Here is a 9,239-nt window from a genome sequence, read left to right as displayed (position 1 = left end):
TTTTTTTCCCATCAGAGGCATTAAGATCTGTAGGTTTATTAATCGAAATATTTATTTGGAAAACAGAACTTGGATTTATTTTTTCAAATGTTAAGACAGAAAAGTTAAGCTGACCATGGATGATTTTGTTTCTTGACAGTCCCATCATTCATTATATAATGTTCTTCAGGCTTATTACCATCTACCTTAAATACCATTATTTTATTTCTTAAATATAATATTCAAGTATTCAGATAAAAATTACATTTTTACTTGATATTTCTGGGAACTTCATAGCTTCATACAGTTTTGGTGGGATTCATCTGCCATTGTTTCATGATACTTCAAGTTGCAATCAGCCATGCAGGAATTTCTTAATGATGAGAAATATGCATCTTCAGTTTATCTTTATTTTATATCTTTTCTGGGGGGATTCTGGAAAAAAAAATCTTTTTGTTGGACAGTGTAATGAAGCAATATCTTTAAAAAATATTCTTTAGATGACTTAGACTTTCTTATCAACCAGATAAATTAGCAAATCTTCAGTTGAATAGTGAAAATAAAGATGAGAGTAATATAAAATACTGATTTAAAGTTATTAATGCGGAAGATTTATTCAGATGCAAATACTACAATTCTGAAACTTTACATATTTTAAGAACTTTTCATTTTAGACTATCACTTGGGAGGGGGGAACTTGAGATTTAAGAAAATCATTATTAGTTCACTACATTTGGCATTGTAACATTGTTCCATTCTACATAAATGTGGTTCATGGTCCCCTTTGTGGTTAATGACCAGTCATCAATCAATGGACTCCTGCACATTGGACTTGGCTATCTCTCAACAGTGCCACAGGTGATTAAAAACACACACACACACACACAAATGTGAGCCAGAAAATTAAAGAAGACTCAATTCCAGCAGGAAAGAATATTGAGTCACCTATGGAAATGAGAAATGTGGGTTAAATACAATATCTAATTAAGGAAACTGTTGGTTAAATGGATGTTCACATTTAGTAACTAATTAAAGTATAATAAACAAATTATGTTCTGCTTGAGTTGGTATCATATCTGAATTTGCTAGTTCTCTGCTCTGGTTTGTCTGTTGACAAGCCGGCCTGGGGGAGCAGAATACTTTAGGCGGAGGGAGAAAAGAGATGTTTCTTTGGGTAACTGGGATGGAGTGGGAAGAATGAAAAAGAGAAGGTGGAAGCAGCACATGTGACCTTCTCAGATAATGGTCACTTGTCCCTGGTCCAGCACCCTAGATCTGTGTCTGAGATCAGAGAGACACAGGCCATATTAGAGGATCCATAGGTTGTCAGGTACACAGAAATGTGCTGGTAGGGCCGAGACTGCATTTCTAAACAATTGGTACATAACATTTATAGAATTGAATGTTCTCTCAGAAAGATCTGCTTGAGGAGTTGCCTCTCTCAAGGTTTTTTCCTCTGGCAAGGGTGTCAGTGCAGCTTGTCAGAGCAGAAAACAGGACTTCAGGAATAACTCACTTGAGACACTACTGGGAGTTCTAGAAACGACTCAGTGAAACTTTAGGGTAGTACAGACTAGAGGATCTCCATTATGCCAGTGAGGGTTATAGCAAGTGAAATTGGAGTTATTAGTGTGAATGAACCTCAGTGGGACAAGAAAGCCTACTTATCGACCAGACTTGATCTCAAATGTAATTTCCTCATATAAGCTTCTCAGAATTACCAGTATAAATGGAATCTCCTATGTACATTATCAGTGTCATTTTGTTTCTTGGTGCTTATAAAAGTTTGATTCATGTTTTAATTCTTAGGTTAATATTATTTTCTCCATCAGACTATAACCTCCAAGAGGGAGAGGACCACAGAAATGGAGCATAGTAGGTGCTCAATAATTTTTATATAAATACACGAGCAGATGGATGAATGAATGATATGTTTGCTAGAGCAGTCTCAAGTAAAATTCATTACTTCTTTACTAAATATTAATTGGTCTTTGAGGAAACTGCCAGCAACTTCTTTGGTCATTTCTTTGATAAATTTTATGTTGGTTTTTGGGCTCATGCTTATGATGGGGAGAAGCTTCAGCCAGATCCCACTGAGGAAATTATAGTTTTACTACAATATACGAAAGCAACTGTTAGAAACAGTGAACAAATTTAATCAATAGATTAATCTGAATAACTGATGCCAGATAGCTAGTTGGTTTGATCTTTATCTCTTATTGAACTGACTTAACAGCTTGTTTTCATGCTGTGTAACCGTCTCAATGACTATTGACACACAGTACTATCATTTATTGTTAGCAAATAATCTCCCCTAAGAACTGGAATTTGACTGCTGTATTACTCTGTGTACTTCTGATTAGAATTTCTGTTTTTCTAATGGTATGACTTAATGATTTTGCTCTTGTTGTATACCAAAATGTTATCAGTTTAAACGTGTATTGGACATATAATATTTCATTTCTAAATTTTAACATATATGCAATTTTAAAACATGCATATTTTAAAATGAACTTTAGTAATTCTGGATATCACAAAAATTTATAAGTGGGCAGCAATATGTTGTGAAGGATTAAATCTCTTCATTCTGATGGCTTTATAAAACTTGATGCAATTTTATAGACTACTAATGTCTATGAAATGATACTGGGTGGTAAAATTATTTATCTTGATATAACTTTTATGTTTTTTTATGCTTCTTTTAAAAGAAGCTTTAGTACTAATACTTGAGAATAACTTTACTACCCTTATATAAGTTTTACTTCCCAAGAAGTTATAATAATAGAGTCATTTTGTTTATCATCTGATAATACTTTTGAATACTTTTTAGTGCTATTCATTTGTAAGCTTATGGTGTTTTAAATTAACATAGAATCATAAGTTTTGTATCATAAGTTAATATGAGGCAGTATTAGCAGGACTGCATATTATGCAAATTGACATGTTTCTGCCTCTAATGGAAGCAAGTGACCTAAATGAAGGCAGCCAGCTAAGTGTGGCAAACAGGAGAATGTTTGCTTTTCTAAGTGAAGTGCTATTACTTGGTTCCGGCAGGAAGGCAGGCTGCCAAGGCTTTCAGATTTTCTGATTCTTGTTTTTTTTTTCCCCCAACTATAAAAATTGCATAAGTTTTAAAAAATCCTCCTGCCTTAAAATCAGACAGATAAATGGAAAAATTCTGGCTCTTTCACTTAAATCATTTATCGCAAAGTCCATTACGTTCTAAGAATTCAGTAAATGATAGGTATTATATTACAACTAGAAAAACTCTAAGTTGAATTGACCTCCAGTTTCTGCATTTCTTAAAATGAAATGTTTCAATAGCATACTGTGGCCTAACTGTGGGCGTACATGTGTGCATATGTATGTTAGAAAATAAGAAAGAAGTTACTGGAATTTCTGGGTAAATATAGGTAAAATATGTATGTTAGAAAATAAGAAAGATGTTACTAGAATTTCTGGTTAAATATAGGTAGAAATAGGGCAAAAACAGAAAGATCAATGACATAGAAGTGTATTTTCTGCCAATTCTATAAACTTCATTTCTCAGAGATGAAGTGCTTCATTCCTATTTGTTTTCTTAGATATATATTATCCATTTACTACCCCATCAAAATTCATTTGTCATTTACCCATGTTTGGTTCTCTCAAGGGTCTTTCTAAGCGATTGAGACTAATCTGATGAGTTAAGGTTCTAATCGCATGTAATTGCTTAATGTCTTATCTCTTCCTGGTAGCTTTTGCATTTTAACGCAGGTCTTCAATACCTTAGCCCAGTGGGGTTTGTAATAAGATAAGAATGACCAGAACATGCAGGCCCTTGCAACTAAAGGATGCAGCAGTTAATATTTGTGGATAGGCTTAAGAATTCCAGCTACTGACAAGACCAGGCCAAAATATTTTTGGGAAGGAAGATGTTTCAATCTCCCTCAAATCTATGTTGGGGTAAGATTTAATAGTTGGAAAACTCTCTATTCTGGGTTGCATATATCAAAAGTAATTAATAATTTGACTTATTTGAAAATGGTTTTAACCAGTCATGTTGGAATTATATAAGCAGATCATTAGAAGGCAAAAAGGGGATGAATGGGAAAATCTATCTTTTTTAAGCTCCATTTATGCTGACAACCTGTGCTTGTTCTAAACACATTAATATTATCTTACTTCGTTAACTTTGAAAAGCGCATTTTGGTATCATTTTCAATGCCTATAGAGCCTCCCACCTTTTTTCAGAGTTCTTAGGAAATGCCACATATGTACTCACAAAGTAGTTTTGTCAGGCTTACACATTTCTGTTCTCCTCTGCTCCAGGTTTATTTCTGCTGCCAAGGTCTAAAACAGCTATGAAGTTGTGTCTTACTATTTCTTCCAGTGGCCTGCAATCCACTGGGAACCATTTCCTCTGTTGTCCAGCAAGCAGTTTAATTGAGTGCTTCAGTCACCCCCATGCCCCATCCTTGCCTCTCCTGTGCACCAGTATCTTTGACAGGCACAGCTAGCATTTTTGCCCATGAATTGAATTTTCTGAGATTCTACTGTTGCCATGCTTTCTGGAATCTTCGGACTTCTAATGCCAGGTCACGTTCTCAGCAAAGACATGTAGATCACCTCTCCTCTCTTGTCTGGTTTACTTTGTGGTCCAACTTTTTGTAGGGTTTTAGATGAAATAATTCTTTTGATATTAATTATAGACTCTTCTTGAGGCAGTACAAGTTGGGGAATAAACTCAACTAAGGGGTCATATCTTGTTTAGAAGAAACAATCATTTTAAGAGTAAAGAATTTGTTCTGACTACTCCTGGGTACCTGACTTCACTTCTTTTAGATAAGCCTCCCTCACTGGAGACTATATGTCATAAATGGTCCCCTGGATTCCACTTTGCTGACTGTCATATACAGCCACACTCCTGTAGGGAAACAACTTATAGTCCTATGGGGCTGATATACATCTTCAACTGTGACTTTTCTTGGGACCAGAATTGAGTCTCTGTACTTAGATTTTCCAATTTATACTTGTTTAAGCTTAGAGAATTTGTTTTGAGAATGTAGCCCTAAAAAGTGTAGGCTTTTTTTTTATTCCATTTATCAGGATCTACAGTAATACTTTCCCAACTTTCCCTGCAAATTTTCAGATAGATAAATTACCAGCAAAATAAAATTATCTGCCTAAAATCTGTGCAGCCTGAGACCATGCATAGAACTTTAACGGAGAGGTCAAAAGACCCAAAGGATAGCTATGGGGTCATTTTTAATTATTCCACAAATGAATCAAAATAAAATCTGAAACATTTTAAAGATATCATACTTTAACCAATTAAACAAACCAAAACAACTAAAATCTCAGTACTGTCTGTGTGGCATAGTATTGATTGCCTACACAATGGGCCATTCTATCTTCATCTGTGTATCATAACTGCCATCTTTTTCAATGGCAATAGGATCAGCCCCAAAGAATAAACTGCTTTCATTTAATTATGCCAACCCCATTCCCTTTTGGCAATGATTGGCCTAGGAGTAGGCATATGACCAGACTGACTGAGATAAAAGGGGAAGTACAAGAAACTTCTGTGAAGTTTTTTTTTTTTTTCCTTATCAAAGAAGGGAAGCATGTGAGGAAGACTCATTCTCATTTCCCTGAAAATACTCATGCTTCTTGTTTAGAAGTGGACTAAGTATTTGGAGCTATAGCTGTCATCTTGGAATTATGTGAAGTAGGCCTAGAGTAGCAGAGGGAATAAGATCTGCTGCTCAGACTCTTAAAGTTGTTGAATCAACCCCTGACTGCCAGCCTCTAAATTTCACTTTGAATAAACAGTATAGGTCCTTGTTGATTAAATCATGGGGTGACAAACAATCTGAAGGCCAAATCCAACCTACCACCCATTTTTGTTAATAAAGTTTTATTGGAGCAGGGTCACCACATTTATTTATGTATTGCATAATAGCTCCTTGCACTACAGTAACAGAGTTGATAGTTATGAATGGTATAATTGAGTAGTTGTGACAGAGACAGTAGTTATGGATTGCAAAGCTTAACATATTTACTATCTGGCTCTTTGCAGAAGTATGCCAACTTCTACATTAGGCCAGTATAATAGTGCCCCCTTATCCACAGTTTCACTTTCCCCTTCTCTGTGGTCAACCATAGTCCAAAAATATTAAATAAAAAATTTCAGAAATAAATAATTTATAAGTTTTACATTGCATGCCATCCTGAGACAATCCTCCCTTTGTCTAGCATATCCATGCTGTATATGCTAACCCTGCCCATGAGTGCTTAGTAGCCATCTTGGTTATCAGATTGATTGCTATAGTACAGTAGTACTTATGTTCAAGGTCAATAGTAACCTAACACTACATTATAATTGCTTACATCATTCACCTCACTTCAACTCATCATGTAGAAATTTTATAATCTCACATTATCACAGGAAAAAGGATGGGTACAGTACAATCATATATTTTGAGAGAGAGAACATTCACAAAACTCATTATGATATATTGTTGTAATTGCTCTATTTTATTATGTTATTTTTGTTAATCTCTTACTGTGCCTAATTTATAAATTATACTTTATTATATGTATGTATGTACAAGAAAAAATAACACATATAGGGTTTGGCAGTATTCACAGTTTCAGGCATTCCCCAGGAGTCTTGAAACATGTTCCCTTGCAGATAAAGGGTGATTTCTGTGTTAGAATTTTCTATTATTGCCATATCAGTACATCTGAAGTGATAAAATTCTAACTCTAAACATCTACATTTGTTGGCATAACAACCACATTTTACACACGATATGCCTGTTAAACCTTGATAAATTCTTTTCTAAGTAAAAACCAGATTTTAAAAAGAGATAAAGTATTGAGAAACTTGTATCTGTGTTTTAATTTACCCCTAAACTCCAGCCAATATTTTGCACTGAGAAGAAATCATCATCTTAATTGTAGCCTAGTGAGATTTAAAATAACTTGACTTTTTTTCTTTTAGAATGAGATGTTTAATGGAAATGCTTTAAAGGCCCAAGCTAGTGAGTGAAGCACTATTGTTACAGCTATTTCAAAATGACATTTATGCAGACCGTGTAAAATGTTCAGAGTCATTAAGTAGCATTCTGTGGCCAGCCATTTATCCTTCCTCAATCATGTAATAAAAGAACTAATCATGATTAAGTCCCAGCTTTTAAAAAAATGCATTTTTTGCATACTGCCCTGAAGCTTAAATAAGTCAAAAAGGATTTAACAGCAATTGCAATACCTGTGAACTAAATAGTTGTAAAGTGGAATGAGCGTGTGATGTTTCCTGGGGGTATTCTTTCATATGAAGATTATTAACTGGGGCTTAATGTCTCCATCTTGTTTCCTAATATATATGACACGGAGATATACATTTAAGATTAGTATTATTAATGTGTTAGTCTACCATAGAATTGGGATTTAGCCTTTCCTCTGCTAATCATAGAATGGTGAAATTGAGATAGCAGAGAGGGCCACCTCCTTCCACACACAGGCTTCCTCTGCTGATCTCACTTCTACCCTTCATGATTAAACTGCACTGAAAGATTTCTTTCAGGATTCAAGAAGATGGCTTTTTTAATATTTGTTTTAATGTGAAAGAAGGATATACTCATTCATCATCAGAAATGTTGTTAAAACAGCACTTCTGATCAACCATTGATGATGAATGGGAGGATCTTTTCTTCGTACAGGAGAGAATATTACACAAATCTTCTTGAGACTTGCCACAAATCTCTCTTAATAAAATTCAGCTCATCAGTTTTAGAAGATGAAGAGGTTTTCAGTCATAAAAGGGATAGTGACAATGGAAGATGGTTGAAAGGCCTTTTTATACTATGTTTATACTTATGAGTAGATACAGGCATAGCTGGTATTATGTTTGTTTTCAAAAGAAAAATCTAGGCTAATAACATTTGTTATGAGAGGAAAACCTGTCATATTGTCATATAGTCTTTGATATTTAATTACTATCAATTGAACGTGGGAATAGTACTAGATATTGTGAGACGTTACAGTGAAAAAGAAACCAATAAACAACATTCGTTTAGGAACTGGAATAAACATGTATTAAATGAAAGATAGGGCTATACCCATTAAAATGACTATATTCATGCAGTCCTTCAGTAGTTACTGAGAACTTGCTATATGTCAGGCTTGATAGGCCCAGTGGTACATCTGTGCACAGAGTAATGCTCCTGTTGTCATGGAGCTAATGTTTAACTTGTCCCAGGTGTCTTCCATTTGCCACTTGAGATCCTGGTCAATAAACTGGGTCATATTTTCAGGCATTCAACAATTCTTTATAGTTTGGCAGAAAGTATGCCTTATCATTTCTATTAAATGTGTTGTTATTTTATCTTCAGTATAAAGTGATGAGCAAATTTGAATCAGATACTACAGTCTAAGCAGTTTCATTGGCTGCTAGGTCATCATAAAATAAAGATCTAGAAAATATGTCTTGAGCCTTAGAAGCATTACTGTCCCATGAATCAATTCTGTGTCAGAATTTTTGAACGTATCAGTAGATCAATTTTGCATCATTCATTCCATTGATCTCCCATTGCCATTATTATGCAGGTCAGCCATGCAGCTGGCAGACACGCATTGCAAAGTGAAGTTTATCCACGATGCAGATGGAGAATAAGTAAGAGCAGTCATCATAGAACTGAGCTGCACACGATCTTTGGTCACCAACACTGGCCTCTGAAAGACTGCGTATCAGTTCAGTGATCTCTACAGAGTTCAGGGTTACAGACTGAAAAACTCAGAAACTTTCTTTTTCTGTCAGCTAAGCATTTGTGCTTGAAAGTATAAAAGATGGAGTATTTGAATGTTGTTGCACTTACTGAGGAAATTTAGGTGGATATAATTGCCTTCAAATTCAAAGTACAAAATGTCTATGATGCCTTGGATCATCATGAATTCTCCATCGTAAGTGTTCATTGTGTTCTACCTGTGTCTCTAATACCTCCAGTGCCATTTAATTGAATCTGGATGTTACCTAAATCTCCATGTCTCCATGGATGTAGCATTTTGTCTTAAAATCTACCCTTATAACAAGGAGATAACAAAGGCTTAAATCAAAGATTGCAATGAAACATTTAGTGTGGCAGGAGTCTAATTGGATACACTATCAAATTCCTTCCCTTGAGGTAAACAATTTGCAATGGAAAGGGGCACCTTAGCCAGAAAATAGCGCAAAACCTATTGAAAATAAATGATGAAATGAATATGATTTTAAAAAG

General features: G+C 34.9%; 1 long non-coding RNA gene across 1 annotated transcript; it reads right to left on the bottom strand.

Annotated features, from left to right (window-relative positions):
- Positions 1-228: 228 nt before the first annotated feature.
- Positions 229-4,663, bottom strand: LOC134739659 (uncharacterized). Its single transcript, XR_010126530.1, has 2 exons — positions 4,244-4,663; positions 229-414 (listed from the first exon to the last, which is right to left on the bottom strand). It is a non-coding gene; the product is annotated as an uncharacterized LOC134739659 (long non-coding RNA).
- Between the last annotated feature and the right edge of the window lie 4,576 nt (positions 4,664-9,239).

Source organism: Pongo pygmaeus, chromosome 5 (genome assembly GCF_028885625.2).
Source record: "Pongo pygmaeus isolate AG05252 chromosome 5, NHGRI_mPonPyg2-v2.0_pri, whole genome shotgun sequence".
NCBI lineage: Eukaryota > Metazoa > Chordata > Mammalia > Primates > Hominidae > Pongo > Pongo pygmaeus.
Note: the sequence above shows the minus strand (reverse complement) of the source record. Positions and strands in the feature narration are given on the sequence as shown.